The sequence below is a fragment of the Pinus tabuliformis genome, chromosome 8 (assembly GCF_031772625.1).
Source record: "Pinus tabuliformis cultivar Carrire ecotype Pingquan chromosome 8, CPIR1, whole genome shotgun sequence".
NCBI lineage: Eukaryota > Viridiplantae > Streptophyta > Pinopsida > Pinales > Pinaceae > Pinus > Pinus tabuliformis.
Window position 1 is genome coordinate 1,783,159,031 of NC_142294.1, and position 17,199 is coordinate 1,783,176,229.

General features: G+C 31.9%; 1 pseudogene; it reads left to right on the forward strand.

Moving 5' to 3' along the window:
* The first annotated feature begins 14,967 nt into the window (after nt 1-14,967).
* On the forward strand, nt 14,968-15,626 carry LOC149243340 (thymidine kinase pseudogene; annotated as a pseudogene).
* Nucleotides 15,627-17,199: the final 1,573 nt, after the last annotated feature.

The window sequence follows — 17,199 nt, forward strand, 5'->3', positions numbered from 1 at the left end:
ATAATGTTTCATTAATTATGCATCCTACAACAATACAATCATGTCCATATTGGCATTGTGCTTTTAAAATCCCAATCTTCAAAGATGGCATACATCAAAAATTAAATATCCTACACATGTAATTCCTACATTGTTGGTTGGTTTTGGATCAACTCAACCATTTTTTTTTCATTGTTGGGTTCTAGATCCCTTTATAATGTTTCCAAACAGACATTTTGTTTTTCCTATACCCTTTCTTTTCATATTCGTTGTAATACTGGCTTAGGTAGTTTCATATGCCCCTTCCAAACCATGTTCTTTTTGTGGTGATTCTCTCTTCACACCATGATCTTGTTATGGTGGTTCTTGCTCCAAATCATGATGTTGTTTTGATGGTTCATGCTAAGAATTTACTGGAAAACAAACCACACCTCTTGAGATAATTATAGTATGGGTTTCTTAACAGAAAATCTTGAAGTACTTATAAAGGAAATATAAAATTGAGAAATGATCATACCTTCCAATGGTTCATGCATATTTTTCTCAAGAATATGTGCATTAGAATTGTTGTTGGCACTAAAGCAACTACATTCATGTTGTAATGGGGCCATGGATCATGGTGCTCTATTTTGTGGGTATTTGTTTATGAAGCCACATCGAATGTTGTCATGTTTTTCGTAATGCATCTTGACTTTGTGGTTTTACTCACTGCTAAAATTTATCTCTTATGACATCTTTCAATAATATTAGATACCTACAAATATAAATTGCAACACTTGATCAAAGTCAGTAAGATAGATTTTAAAGTAGAAAAGAAAGCACAATAATTTTTAAAAGATATTGAAGTCCAAAACCAAAAATAATGTCTTACTTTAGTATGTATATCTGCAAATAGACTGCATAACAAAAAAGTTTATTTTTATTAGCACATCCTTTCCATTTCAAAAGAGTTCAATTCAGATCTTAGTATTCTCAAGGATCCATTTATGTTGTCTTAAAACAATATCCATCTCCATGTGTGTTGAAACATAGTGCAAGTTATTTGTGGCATTCCAATGCAACTGCCCATTTGACACCATCTTTTTATTTTTCTGCTTCAAGTGGATGATCAAAGAAAAAAATACCTTTAGGGGTGGTTTTAAAACCCTCCTAAAAAATTCAAAAGAGTTAAACTTTTGGAGGTAGTTTTTTAACAACCGCCTCTAAAATTTCAATTATCATGACTTAAACTACTCATTTTTTAATATTCTTAAACTACTTAAGTATCATTATCATGTTATATATCTACTCCACAATTTTTTATTTATTATTAAAAAATCCATAATGCTTTTGTTTATTGTTTTTGTTTGTTTGTTTTAAATTGTGGGAGACCCTATCGTAACTTAGTTGTTAACTCGTAGAGGGGTCAATCATCGGTCATTGCTATCCACAAATGCAATTCAACTCATCACCATTATTTAAGGGAAACCATGCCACTTGGAAACATTGGTGGTTCATAAAGGGGCTTTCACTCCTATTAGATGCCTCTGGGTCTTGGGTAGTAACTTGTTTCATTACTTATGAGAAATATGAGCTCTTAGATAAGTAGATGCAATTTTAGATAAGAAGTCCATTTTTTTTAAGAGAGAGAAAGCATATTATAGGTTACTTGCCAAACTAGTAGTGAAGATAACCATCATTGAATCATATCCTTGAATGCACATTGACTCATCACCATTATTCAAGAAAAATCATGCAACTTGGAATTACTAACTTATAGTCCATAAGGAAGGAGGCTTTCACTCCTACCATATGCTTCTAGATCTTAGGTGTTAACATGTTTCCTAACATTGGGGAAAGATGAAATCTCAACTAAATAAAAATTATTTTAAATAAACAAAGCTCATAATATTATATCAACATGTCAAATGGAAAATACAATTTCCATTTAAGAATAAAAATTAATTGATATTTATAACTTAATTTATATAATTACTATCCTAGATCCATCTTAACTCCAAATCTATTCAGCCTTGAGAAAGGTCAAATCTCTCAAGTTACAAACATTTTTTCTAAATGCAAAACTTGTAAAAAAAATTGCACTCTGAGAGATTTAATCTCTCTTAACACTTAATAAATACAAAATTAAAATAAATCTAAACTAATATATTTTAATTTAAAACTTAATATTTTTTACTCAAAATCAATTATTATGGATTACATTAAAATATTATAAACAAAACCATAGATATCAACGAAAAACCATAAAAAATAACTTTACTTTAACCGAGTTAAATTTACTCCAATGACTTGACTACAGGCCATTACATTGTAAAAAACACACGTGAGATTTTGATTTAATACTGATAAGCCATGGTCATGGCCGTGCCCATGCGTATACCAAGGGTTAGTTTTCTAAGGAACACCTAGGCGTGTGTTTAATTTTTTCTATTATTTATATTACTCGATGATGTAAATAAAGAGTTTATTTATATAAATAAAAGCATTATTGTTTATTACGCCGAAGGCGTTGGAAAATCTTTACAAATCAATAATTTTATTATCGAATAATAACAACTAATTGGAAATAAATGTAATGCTATATGATTTGACCTATGAACATGTGATTCTATACATCATCATACCATATAACATGATTTGAAAGCTTCAAATTTATATAATCCCAAGTAATTCATATAGATTCATATATAATACAATTGAAATTTAGAATTTTAAATATTTTTTAGTATTTATTTAAATATTAAAAACAAGAACAAATACATTTATATATGTTTAGAGAGTGTTTTATTTACTTATTATTTGTTTTTTTTAACTTCTTTAAATTAAGAATAATTAGTATATATCTATCTTAATTCAAAGAAATATCAAATTTAGTGTAGTGATTTTTCTTTTCAATTTTATATTGTTTTAAAAATATATATTTTTTTTGAAATATTTGATTTCAAAAGAATATTTAAAATCTGTTTGTAATTTATAAATTAAATAAACATTTTAATGTTTTTATTTTTACATGTCATATTTATATTTACATTTTAGCACACGTCATTTTTTAATAAATATAAATATTATAGATCAATATCAATTTAAGGGACTTAAATCAAATCAATTTTTTTATTTTTTTATTTTTTATTTTAGTTATAATTGGAGTTTTGTATAAAGCGAAAAATGGCCCAAAAAAATCTATATTTCTCATTTATAAATTAGATAACACATTTTAATATTTGCATTTTTAAAATCGGGAGTTTTTTTTATTTGTAAAAGTTTACATTATAGTGTAAAAACTTTATATTGGTGTAGTTAAAAATATATATATATATATATAAAAGTGTATAGATGAAATTGTTGTTTTCTAAATATTTTTTTTTGTCAATTTTGTTCATAATTTTGTAGACATTTTTAAGAATCATAAATTTAAGTTGTTTAATTTGCAAAATTAGAGTTCCTCAAGGTTTTTTAGGGTGTTGAATCCATTTATACATTCAAAAGTGAATTTTAAGCAATAATAAATCACAATCTTTCTCAAGTAGTCTAACTAATAGATGAAATAGCTATTTCCAAATACTTTTTCTTGTCAATTTTGTCGAGAATCCTATAGATATTTTTAAGAATCACAAGTTTAAGTTGTTTAATTTGCAAAGTTCGAGTGTCTCAAGGGTATTTTAGGGTGTTGAAAATATTTATACATTCAAAAGTGAATTTTAAACAATAAGAAATCATAATCTTGCTCAAAATTGTATTGCTCGGTTCCGATGAAAAAGCATTTCATCTATTAGTTAGATTAAGCACAGTGGTAAAGCACGCACACATTCCATATCTGTCTATCTCTATACATCTATCTATATGTGTATGTGTGTGTGTGCGTGTGTGGAGTTGATATGGAATGTGTGTGTGCTTTATCACCATTTGTATATGGATTAGTCTAACGTACGAAGTAGCCTTTTTCACCAAAATCCAATGATACAATTTCAAGTAAGATTGTGATTTTTTATGTTTAAAATATATTTTTGAATGCATAAATGGATTCAACACCCTGAAAAACCTTTGGCGCACTCGAATTATATAGATTAAACAACTTAGACTCGTTTTTTAAAAATATCTTCCATATATTGGTTGAAATTAACCAGAAAAAAATGTTCTGAAAATGCCATTTTATCCATAGGTTAGACTACGTCTTTGTATATTATGTGTACCTTCTAACTTATTTAGGTAAATAATTCATTATGGTAGTTACATGTTTAAATTCATTCAGGTGAAAGGACACCTTATGTGGCATCTCCACTTTTATCCTATATCTACCAGAACACATTAAATGTGGTCCTATCCAAAATTATTTTAAGTGGGGATGCTTGTCACTATTTTGTCATGAGAGATTATGAGAAATGAACAAGTAGTTAAAGTGATAAAGTTATAATATTTCTTAATGTTGTATTGCATGTAGGATTAGAACATTAACATTGTATGTTGTTTGAGTAATACAAAGGTTACTTTGTCTTAAATTTGTTTTGTCTTACATTATTTATGTCTAGGTTCATATATGATTGTAACTCTTTCACTAGACGACATAAAATATGTGATCCTAAACTCCATTTTGATCATAACTCTTTCAATAGGGGGCATTGAATATATTATCCTATACTTCATTTTGAAAGATATATTAAATGCTAATTGTGTATGTGGAACTTATCAAATCTCTTCTTCAAAGTCTAAAATCTGACCACTGCTTCTCCTTACATCCATGTTTGATGGTTCATGAAGCTTGCTTAAAATTTGTGAATCAATGCAACTCGATTCTTGGAACCAATTTTATACACCTTTTTTATTCTAAGGGAAAAAGAAGTTGCAGTGTACCTAATTAGCCATTTCACTATATAAGGAAGACAAAGTTGCTAAATAAACAATTGTTGAATTTATCTCCTCCCAAAGAGACTAATGAAATTCAAAAGTTTTTCATTGAATTTATCTAAGCATTCATTGTGATTCCTACAAAGATCCTTGGTACCACCCATGCAAAGGGTCTCAAGCTATATAAAACTTTGTCCATCTTGCAAGGTTATATCAATCTTGATTTTTTCACTTGTTGATAGTATCAAGAATCTAAAACATTTGTGTTACAAATTGTAGTTTATATATTTCATTATTAGAACTATAATAGTTATTCTAATTTTAATTGATGTAATTCGTACATGTAGTAGAATGATGTAAAGGATCTCTTCCATAGTAATGTGAAGAGTATATTTTTTAGCACAAAAACCTTGATATAACTAAGTAAATTATTTTGGGTATGTAATTTTGAAGGTCAGAGAAATTTTAATAACTAAAATATTTAAGATAATAGAAAAAATAAGGAATGTTTAGTAGTAGTAGTCCATCCTCATATGTTGTCACAAGTCCTCGAAAAAGGGTTGCACACAAAAAATTACTTTGTTGTCCATTAAAAATGGTAAATTTCATGCATTTTTCAACACAACCTTACTTTGTGTGAGTAGTGCCCTCCTCAATTTTTCACATTTCATATAGATGTCTTGTTTCTTATGGTTTTGGTTATTTCATGCATTTTCTAGCATGTTTCAAGTTGTTTTAGGATTCACACCCTCTTTATGTATCATATCATGCTCTCTTATAACAAGTTATAACTTGACGTTGCCAAATTTTTTTGGATATGTTATATGTTAAGTAGCATAATAATTTCCCACATAAGCAAGAAAGATTTTCAGAGCAGAGATATTATTAGAAAAATATTGATGTGAAAGATGAAGAGTTCTCATTCTATATTTCAAATCTATCATTTATACATGGGGAGGAAAAAAGTTATTTTCCCAAACTAATGAAAATCATAGTAGGTAGATTCATTCTATCCCACACATGTCTATAATGTGGGCTAGGAGGTGACATGCACTTCACATGGTAGACCCATATGGAAACAACATAGACATCACATATATGGTAAACACAAGTATTCATTTATGTTCATGACAAAGTATCATGACTACCTATTTATTCTTAATCCAATAACCCATTGCTCCATCTTGAACTACTAAAATGTAGAAAAAATAAATGGACTTGGTGAAGGTTGCTCTTTTTTTTTAATTGATCATACATTGTTAAGTAATTCAATGGCGATCATGAAATAATTATTCTCTAAATTTTTTTTTCATAAAATGATCAAGATTGTACTATTCTTTATGGTCATGTGTGGATTTGAAAGACCCACACCAAATTCTCAACCATAATCTCAAACAAGAACAACTAGCACAAGGCTATTATCAATATTTAACCTTTAATTGATTTTACTTTCAAATGAAAACATGGTTTATCCTAGAAAATGCTTTAGTGTACATTCAAATATGACAATTATTAACAATCTAAAAGATTGTTAAACATGTTATTCATGAACTCTATTAAATAGATTCACTATTAGTTGTCCACGAACTATCCAACACACTTTTATTATCTTTTAAAAATTAACTTCGGCATTTCATTTCCCCTAGTTATTATTAATTTTTAACCAAAATGGAGTAAAAGGGTGAAATATATTTTCTTTCGTTAGATCTGAGACTTTTGTGATCCATATTGTAGATATATGTATTTCGGATTAATCACATCATTAGGATTTGGTTGACGTTTCAAACCAACTAATGTGGTTCATCCTCAGGACAAGTGAGAGAAATCATACAATCTTCAGGAATAAATATTAAGGATGCATCATTGCACAGGGTTAGCTAACCCTGGGCAATGATGCATCCTTACTATTTATTCATGAAGATTGTATGATTTTTCTCACCTTGTCCTGAGGATCAGCCACATTAGTTGGTTTGAAACGTCAACCAAATCCTAATGATGTGATTAATCCAAAAGACATATATCTACATATTTTCTTTCATTTAACACGCTAAAATCACTATCACAAAAATCTCAGTCATAAAAACTTATTATGACATGAATGTTTCTGACATTTTACTTGAATCATTTCCATTTTCAAGACCCACACTTATACTTAATCGGATGTCAAACAACTACTAAACTAGCATTTTCACCAAAAGGGTGAAAAGACATGTCGATGTAAGTGTAGATGAATGTAGAGTGGCGAAGAGGTGGCACTACAGGAAACAAGGATGTGGACATGGAAGGCATGAGGAATCGAGAGGCTAAAGTATTGGTAAATTAGAGCTTTCCAAGTCAGTAAAAGTTCATTATAGAATCTACAATATATCATATTTCTATCATCGAACTCATAACTAAACTAAAATAAATCTTTGAGGAGACATCACTATGATATTCTACCATCTTCTCTGAACAACATCCTGGAGATTATGATGAGAAGCTATTTGGATGGGGGAGAAAAGGAAGGAATTGAGAAACACATATTTCATAGAGTGCTCGAAAGCCTAAATGAATTGAATTGGTGTCCTTCTCTGCTACAATTTAAGGAATCCCCAAGTATTTTTATCATGTTAGGATTTTGGATAGATAACAAGTGGATTACGTGCTTGTATTTAATGAGAATTTATGGCTCTCAGAAAACGTGAATGCTTTGTGGAATGCCTCATTAAGAGATGATAAATTTTTGATAAAATATGGAATGGAGTTGTACAATCTATTGTTTGGCATGAAGAAAATGGTCAGAGTTTTCCATTTTTCTTGGAAAATAAGAGAAATGTTGCCAAATATTTTATTACTTCCCAAACAAATCTGCTCCAGGTAAGGGAGCTACTCAGAAAATAAACCCTCGAATCATGGAGTGGAGAGTCCATGGTCATGGTGAGCACGTGATTTCATTGTGTGTATAGAGTTTTACGAGGGTTCTTGTCCTTTACGTGGCCTGGTACTTGCTCCATCACACTGACTAATTTCAATCATTCTACTAGGAATTCGCGACTCATCTCCATCTGGGCAATTCCCAAGCTCAAACTAGAGTCAACAATAGCCTCGGTTATCTTCATGGGTACTTTAATCACCTGAATTTTAACTCCATTTCATTTTGTTTTCCTTGTACTCCTACTTCATAGATTGTATCATATCCATTTATGTACTGTCATTGTGCAAGGAAAGAAGCCCAAGCAGTTTAGGTATGTGAAATTACATAAACATTATATTATATGCATATATTTTATCGAGGTTTCAGATGAATAGAGCTACCAATTTGAAGACCATGCTTTCTACAATTTCATCTTTACCACTCCCTGAAGCTGCCAATTTGGTCCCTTCTCAGTTCATTCATGCTCTGGCTTGATCCAATTCCTTGCCTCTTTCGAGGAATCTTGTGCTTGTCCTTGCATTTGCATGTCCCAGATACGAAACCCTTTGGGGGAGGAACTCTAACCGTGCTCTACCAAGGAGCCCAGGGGAATACTCCCTTGGCCACATACACTTTCATGTTTGTTGGGTGATTTAATTGTAAGTTAAATCCCTATCATTAATTGTCAACCCGAGGTTTGTAGAATTTGCGAGGTATACATGTACTATATGTACTAGGTAATTATTTATCATAATAGATTAATCTAATGCAATTGAAACTAACTACAAATTTAATTAAATCAATCCAATCCAAACCAAACCAAACATAAGTAAATTGAAATCACACTTGCATAAAAGAAAATCACACTTGCTTCAAAAATAAAATCACACTTGCATAAATGAAATCACACCGCACTTGCATAATTTAAATCATTCTTGCTGAATTGAAATCACACCACACTTGCATAATGAAATCATGCTTGCATAATTAAAATTGCACCACACTTACATAAATGAAATCACACCACACTTTCTAAATTGAAATCACACTCACACTTGCTGAATTGAAATCACACTTGCTAAAAGGAAAAACACACTTGCATAAAATGAAAACACACTTGCTGAAAAGAAATGAAATAAAATAACTACACTATGTTACCAATATGTACAAGAGTGTGCAAATTGTTGTTGATGGGGACCCTCCATTCCTCAGCAAGCACACTAAAAAACTATCACATCTTTGAGATAAAAGTGTCAATATGTATTTCATAAAATGAGTTACAAGATATTACAACAATTCTCTATCCTCACTTTATAAATAACATCTTGGATGGAACTTAGAACCTCCAACTAATAACTAGAAACTAGCTACTAATGACTAATTAATTAACAACTTGAAAACCCTTTGTATGAAGGGTGCACTCTTATTTATACAAAAAATGAGGATAACTATACAATAAATATAGATCCGTAGATATCTTCTAAATCCACATTTATCTCTTGTGGTTACAACCAATCTCCTAGCAATGTAAGATACAAATCCTCTCAAAATACTCTCATCCATGGTTCTTCTCCTTTGAATGTGCATAGTTAATGATCCACATATTCTACAATTATTCCACAAATCTTCATGAGTTGGAATTTGAAATTCAAATTTGTGTTTGGATGACCAAGTAGGACCCTTCTATAATCACCAATTCACCTATAATACTTAAAATCAACGACTTGGAAAATAATAATAATAAACCCATATGATTATGAAAATGGTTACTAATGTAGGGTTATGGAGTTACAGAGTTACGGAATGAGGGTAAAATGATGGAAATGAAGGTGAAAATGGATGACATTTTGGAGACTCAACATACCCCCCAACTGAAGATGTTGCATGTCCTCATGCAACTATTGCATTGATTCCCTTAATCATAAGTTGATATTCTTGAAATGTTTTGCTTCTATATGAGCTTTGGTTTTGTATTGGTTCTCTTTTAACTTTGCATAATCATATCATTTAACAATTTTATTCTTTTTGCAAAGTGAACTTTAAAATACATTTTATTGCATCCTATATTTTTTATGGTTGGTTCTTGTGTGACAACCAACATTTTATGAGTATTGGTTCTTGTGTAACAATACTTTTCTTATTTTTGTTGCATCAAAATACTTGAAAACATTGAGAATTCTTTTTTAAGTCTCATAGTGACTGTCAGCCATTTGATGTGCTCATCAAATGATCATTACAAAACATATAAACTTTTGGAATCAAAATGCAATAATAGTTGATTGGGAAAAATATGTTTGTTAGGGTGAAATGAAATGTGACATGTGGCATGAAATGTGAATATGAATTGATATCCCTTCCCCCCAACTAAAGGTGTTTTCAGTTTTCTTGGAAATGAGAAAGGGAATATAAATGTGGTGAGGGATTTTCAAAAATCACAATTTTAGCATTTAGGAATTACATGATTAAAAATTAGAAAATTACATACCTTCACCTACCTGAGAAATGGACAAGTTATGTATATTGAAGAGTGTGGCTACTGCTACTGGATCATGGAATGTGAAGTAAAAAAAATTGATATGTTTCTTCTTTCTCTTTGTTGTATGAATTGAGGATGAGATTGGAATCTTTATTACTATGCTTGATAAATTGAGTCATGTTGCAAACTGTTCAAATCATGTAGTCTTCATTCGTTCCCACTCGATGGCATAATTCTTATCTATGTGAATAGATGTGTAGATGTCAAACATAGAAAATAAATTTTTGGATTATTGGCCAGTAATGAATGCCATTAACCAACACGATACTACTCACCATTGATGTCAATGAGAGTCAAGATTCCTAAGAACATCTTACTAGGTACGAATAGATGTGTTGTAGTCGAGTTACCTAGAAGATCCAAAAAATAGGGGACATTGATGTATTCTCGTTGTTTATTAGCGAGAGAAATTTCCCTTAAGGCATGCAAGCCTCAAGGTACTTGAAAGATCTCTAGTTTTGATCACAAATGATGTGTCATAGTCGATGGGTCAAAACTTGTTAGAAAGGGAGCCTTAATGAATCCTACATCATCTAACACGAGTATGAAATAATAATTTGAAGAACTATAGATGGAAAATCTTCATTGAAGCAAGGTTTATTTAACAAGAAGGAAATGGAAAATGGGATGATTCAACTTTGTAAGGGAGTTGAATTAGTTTATTTTTTTGGTGAAGGGTGAGTGAAAATGAGGTAGGAAAGTATGAAGATTGCAAGAGAAATGAGCTTTTGGTAGTAGGGGGATGGAAAATTATGGATCGACTACAAGCTTAAAATGTGTAGCAATTGTAAAATTGGTATGTGTTTAGTAGAAATGGTGTAGTGGATCTAATTTTACATTTAATGATCATGTTCTTCTGAAAGAAATTTGGTCTTTAAAAAGGTACTCATGCATATAGTGCTTTTCTTTCATTGTCTTCGAACCTACAAAAACTTAGCAATTTTTTGCAATAAAATGTAAGACTATCAAAAGAGAGAGGTGATTAGTCCCTCTTCATTAGATATATACACAAAAAACTAAGAAATAATATTAATAAAACAAATTTAAGAACAAAAAATTAAATGCACTTTTACCTTATCAGTACCATGGATCACCTATTATTGTTTTGTTGGTGACTTCTTCATTATGTTTCTAACCAATTTTGAGCTTGAGACATCTTCTCTATACACTTAATGCTTTATTAATATACCATAAACCAACTTTGCATAATCTACTGAATTGTGTCGATTCTGCAACTACCAAAAATATGGATCGTTGCACTGCCTTGTCGCTTTTACAACTTGCAATTAGACTCGGATGGTGGTTTTTCAATTATCACAATTGGATTTTTAATATTTACATTTTTTTATGAAATTTTTAAGTCCGTAACTGTGTTTTTTCTTTTTCTCTAGCGCTCCACCCTTGTTCATGATCTTGTGGATCAAGAAAATGCTTAAAATTAAAAAAAATCTTGGAATAGCTTGAAACCAACTCCAAAGCATAGATCTCGTCGCCTTGAATCCAATGCAATTTGTTTCACTGAAATCTGACTTCGTATAATCCCGGAATCGTGTTCTATTCGTTTTAGGAAACAACCAAAAATAATGAATTTTAAGTTGCAGGAATGCCCAATCAGCAGTGCGTACATTGACTAGGTCATGTCGTGGCAAGTTTCACTATATCTCATCAGCCAATAAGTGTTTGACACTTGTCACTGGTTATTGGTTGACACATGTTTGTTTTTTATTGGTTTTGGTTTTATTTTGGTGGGCTGATGAGGGAGTGCCATGTGGACCAACCATTGGTTACCACGTGGCCTCCTCGTAATTGATAAAATTTCGTTTAGGGTCAAACCACCCTTCATGGGAATCAAAACCACAACCTCATATAAACCAACAAAGCGCTCAACCAAACCGCGTCCCACAAGTTTCTTGTCAACCAAAGTTTCAAAATTGTATTTAACGTGTGATGGGCATGCATTTGGGGAAAGGGGTCGGGCTAAGCCCTAGCCCACGGTCCTGTAGCACCATAGAACCATAGGCGGGGGCGAAGGGCTAGGCCTTAGCCTAGCTCACGGTCCCATGAAAACTGCAATATGACCAGGTGCTAAAATTTAAAGGGTGTGACAGAGGAATGGGGATTAGCCCCTGATTTTCGACACCTAATGTGGTTGCATGGCGCCACATGACCTTGATATTCAAAACTTGGGGCTAAATGAAGATTTTAACCATCCTACAATTTCAACCGTGGACTGGGAATATATGTCAGGATTTTGTTGATTTTCTATGTTCAGGGCGCATAGAACAGGTTTGGGTCGAATTGTAGATTATTAACAGTAGAATTGGGTAGAAACTTAAAACAGTGATATTTTACTCGATTTTTGGCCAGATGAGGTGCAAGAGGAGTCAAAATAGGGGTTTTCAATAGTGTTGGATCCATTGGAAACATCAATTTTGTTGTTTGAGCTTTGTAAAATCCTATTATTATACTTTTTATTATGAATTTAGATCTATTATCCAATTTTTATTGCAAAATTTTAAAACTGACTTTGTGCAATTTTATTTTCTGATCTTCCAGAGTGCAGAAAGTGCACGAAGAGAGCATACTCATCAATATTGAAACTCTTTATTCATTTTTAATGTGAAATTAAAAAGACAAAGTGAAAGGATTTGATCTCTAAATTTCAAATTGTGGCTCTCAAAACTCTATTTGTCTCCTTCTTCTCAAATATTCCTTCTCTTTATACATCTTCCTACAAATGATTAGTGAGTTGGGTGGCTCTTACTACACCACCAATAAATAAAATTGCAAATAAAATGAAATCTAACTTAAAAAACCTAAAAAAACATATCCAAACTTGGTTTTATTCATTAGTTATATCCTACTATACTCTACTAGAAATAGAAAAATTGTTTCAAGTGTATGCGTAATTCCAATGTAACCATCTGTGTAACAGGAGTAAAAAGATATTCATGCTTACTTCTAAAAAATATGCATTAAAATACATCAAAGCAAGAAAAACCATTTGTTTTGATAATACAATCAAGAATTAAGGAAGAATGGAAGACTGATGTGACTTGATCCTTGATTGGAACCTTCTTTCAATAATATCGTGACATTCCTGATTCCTTTTTTGGTTTAGATCACATTGAATATCCTCCTTTATTATGCATTCCTCGATCTTATATTCTATTGGTTGCTCCTCATCAAAAGTATTGCATGATTCTTTAGTCTCTTCAAAAGAAACTTGAAGATCTTCTTGTGTAGGTGGAGAGATAGACAAGTTTTTGCATGCAGTTAAAATAAACTCTTCCTGAGAGGCAGATATCCTAGCTATTTCTAATATTCAAGAAAATTCTTGGAAGAACATTCTTTATATTCTTAATTATATGTGAATTTCTCTAACTGGTTGATAATTCTTGTCGTGCACATAGATTAGTACAAGGTTTTGAAATTTTTTTAAAATTAAATATGCAAAATGATTTTAATACGCCTTTAACCGTGCATCTAAGAATGAATGCAACTATAATGAGTTGTCTAAACTTCAAAATAAAAACCTATGTAGACCCCCCCGGCAATGACGCCAACATGTTGGGTGATTTAATTGTAAGTTAAATCCCTGTCATTAATTGTAAACACGTGATTCGTAGAACTAACGAGGTATACCTATACTATATGTACTAGGTAGTTATTTATCAGAATAGATTAATCTAATGCAATTGAAACTAACTACAAAAAATGAAATCACACTTGCTAAAAGGAAAAACACACTTGCTAAAATGAAAACACACTTGTTGAAAAATAAAATAACTATGCTATGTTACCAATATGTACAAGGGTGTGCAAACTGTGGTTGATGGGGACACTCCATTCCTCAGCAAGCACACTAAACAAACTATCACATCTTGGAGATCAAAGTGGAAATATTTATTTCATAACATGAGTTAGAAGATATTACAAGAATTCTCTATCCTTCCTTTACAAATCACATCTTGGATGGAACTTGGAACCTCCAACTAACAACTAGAAACTAGCTACTAATGACTAATTAGTTAACAACTTGACAACCCTTTGTATGAAGGGTGCACTCCTATTTATACAAAAATTGAGGATAACTATACAATAAATATAGATCCTTAGATCTCTCCTAAATCCACATTTATCTCTTGTGGTTACAACCAATCTCCTAAAAATGTAAGATACAAATCCTCTCAAAATCCTCTTATCCATGATTCTTCTCCTTTGAATGTGCATAGTTAATGATCCACATCTTCTAAAATTATTTCAGAAATCTTCATGAGTTGGAATTTTAAATTTGAAGTGGTTGGATGGCCAAGTAGGACCCTTCTAGAATCTCCAAGTAGGCCTACAATATCACAAAACTCATAACACTTTTAGATATATATGAAAACATGTTAATTTCCTAATATTTAATCACAAATTCACTTATAATACTTAAAATCAATGACTTGGAAAATAATAATAATAAACCCATATGATTATGAAAATGGTTACTAATGTAGGTTTATCTAGTTACAGATTTACAGGATGAAGGTAAAATGATGGAAATGAAGGTGAAAATGGATGACATTTTGGAGACTCAAAAATGTTCAAGTGGGGAAAAAAATTCTATGAAAGTTATAAGGGAACAGAAGGAGAAGAAGAACATGACGAGGAAGAGGCCTGAAAATTTGATAGCTTAGTGTTTGAGAAGAAGTTGTAACATCATCTCATAGCCATGGATGACTTGGGTGTCTACACAAGTGGAGAAATTCATCTTATCTTGGGGCCTATGTTCGCGAGAAAGACAACTTCCCTTATTCGTAAAATGTGAGCAGCGATTCAAATGGGCAGAAAAGTGTTCTTGTGAAATATGGAAAAGATACAATGTATGGGTTGAACTAAGTTGTATCGCATGATGGTGCAAACATGCCTTGTTGGGTTTTTTCAAATCTTGCATCTTTCAAAGGAAAATTAGGGGAGGAGGCTTATAAGCAGGTAGATGTGATCGGCATTGATGAAGCACAGTTCTTCAAAGACCTGTATAGTTTTTGTTATGTAGCAGCTAATAATTATGGGAAAAATTTCATTGTTGTTGGCCTTGATGGGGATTATTTGAGGAAGATATTTGGATCATCTCTTGAGTTGATACCTATAGTCGATTATGTGATTAAATTGAATTCATGTTGTGAGTTGTGTGGGAAGGTTGTGTCATTTACATTTCATAAAGAAAGAGAAAGATAAACTGAAGTCGTTGGTGATGCATACATTTAGATGCCAGTGTGTCGACGACATTATGTAAATGGACAATTTTTTATTGATACAACAAGGGTTGTGCTCAAATACCCGGAGGTGTAATTTGATACTTGCACACAAGAAACCCCAACATCTGGATAATTATGTCAGAATTTTGTGCATAAATTTATTTTCATTACTTATGAGATATACTTATTTCTTTCTCTAAATGTTAAAATTTTTCTTGGCATAATTAAGTGTAATAGGGGTGGTTTAATGGTTGGTATATCTCAGGCAAGGAAAGGTTTGACTACCTAGGGGATCTACGGAAAACACTCTAAAATGAACTAGTTAATTCTCAATGGATGGCCTCATAGTATGTGAGATTTATGTTTTCATTTATCTATGGCCATGTCAGTGATGCTGAGTTGGTTTTAGTGTGTATTTTATGCTCTACGGATCTATATACAAGAAAATTTGGGCAACCATTTATTTGAAAATCCATTGCTATGTTGTCTATATTAAATACGCATTCTCATTTGTTGAAAAAAGGGAGTTGAGAGAGGCACTCGAATGGAAGAAATCGAGTGAGGTTTTCATGGGAGATATCCAAAGAGACCAAACTAGTCATATTCACGAGCCATGTAGGGATTTCAGAGTGAAAAATATTTTGATCCAATTGCAGATTCTCTAGGGATGTAAGATTTTGTAGAGAGGCAGGAAGCGAACCATTTAGCCTACAGTTTGCCATTGAAAGATATGTGAGCTGAGAAAGATGACTTACTGTTTATCCCCATAAGTTGGACATTGCTAATAGAATGATTATGTGAAGATGAAGGTGTTTCAATGTTGTAATATTAGGAACCAGGAAAGGTCATGACTCCTCAACACCTTGGAATAAAAGAGATCAAGCAGTCCCAATTTTGAAAGATTTTTGAGCTAAGCCGGAACGGTGCCAACGAATCTCGTTATGGACAGGTTAAGGGATTTCAATGTTTTCAATAGTCCCAGCACCCGCTGAATAGGCTGTCCCTTGTAAAATTATTGAAGGCAACATTTAAATTTTGTAAACTCCTTAAATCAACCAGCGTTGCAGGACGAAGACCACCACTTAAACTACGATTATTTAAATTTATAGCTACAAGTTGGCTAGTATGTATGTCACATGAGACACCTTCCTAGCGGAAGCAACTTAATGAAGCATTCCACGAAGAATTCAAGTTTTCCCAGATCATGCTTGAGAGAATCAGTGAATATGCAGCGACACTATTGAAATTCATGGCATTTGTTGAGGACAATGAATCTCAACAGTGTCACCAACAACAACCTCATAATATAATTTCTATAGGCATAGTTAAATTTTGGTGGCAGGGGATGTAAATGTCTATTATCTTAATTTTTTTACGTCCCCTGTTCTTATGTCTTTTACGGTGAATCTCGTGAGATAGAGTGAAAATGGGGATGTGCAGGAGCATCTGCATGTTTCATATTGCCATCAAATCACTAAAGCTAGCGTCAAAATCACTGGATATACTCACAGTATGTACTTTGGAACGCATATATTTGAGAATTCATTTTAAACTAGATCTTCAACTGGGTTATGTTTTCAATTGGAAGTAGGTTTCTACCATATCTCGCTAAGATCTGCCTCCAGAAGTAATTGTGTGTTTTTCTTTTTATAATTTTTTTCTATTGCAATATACGAAGGATGCTTATTTTTCTAGGTATCAAATCT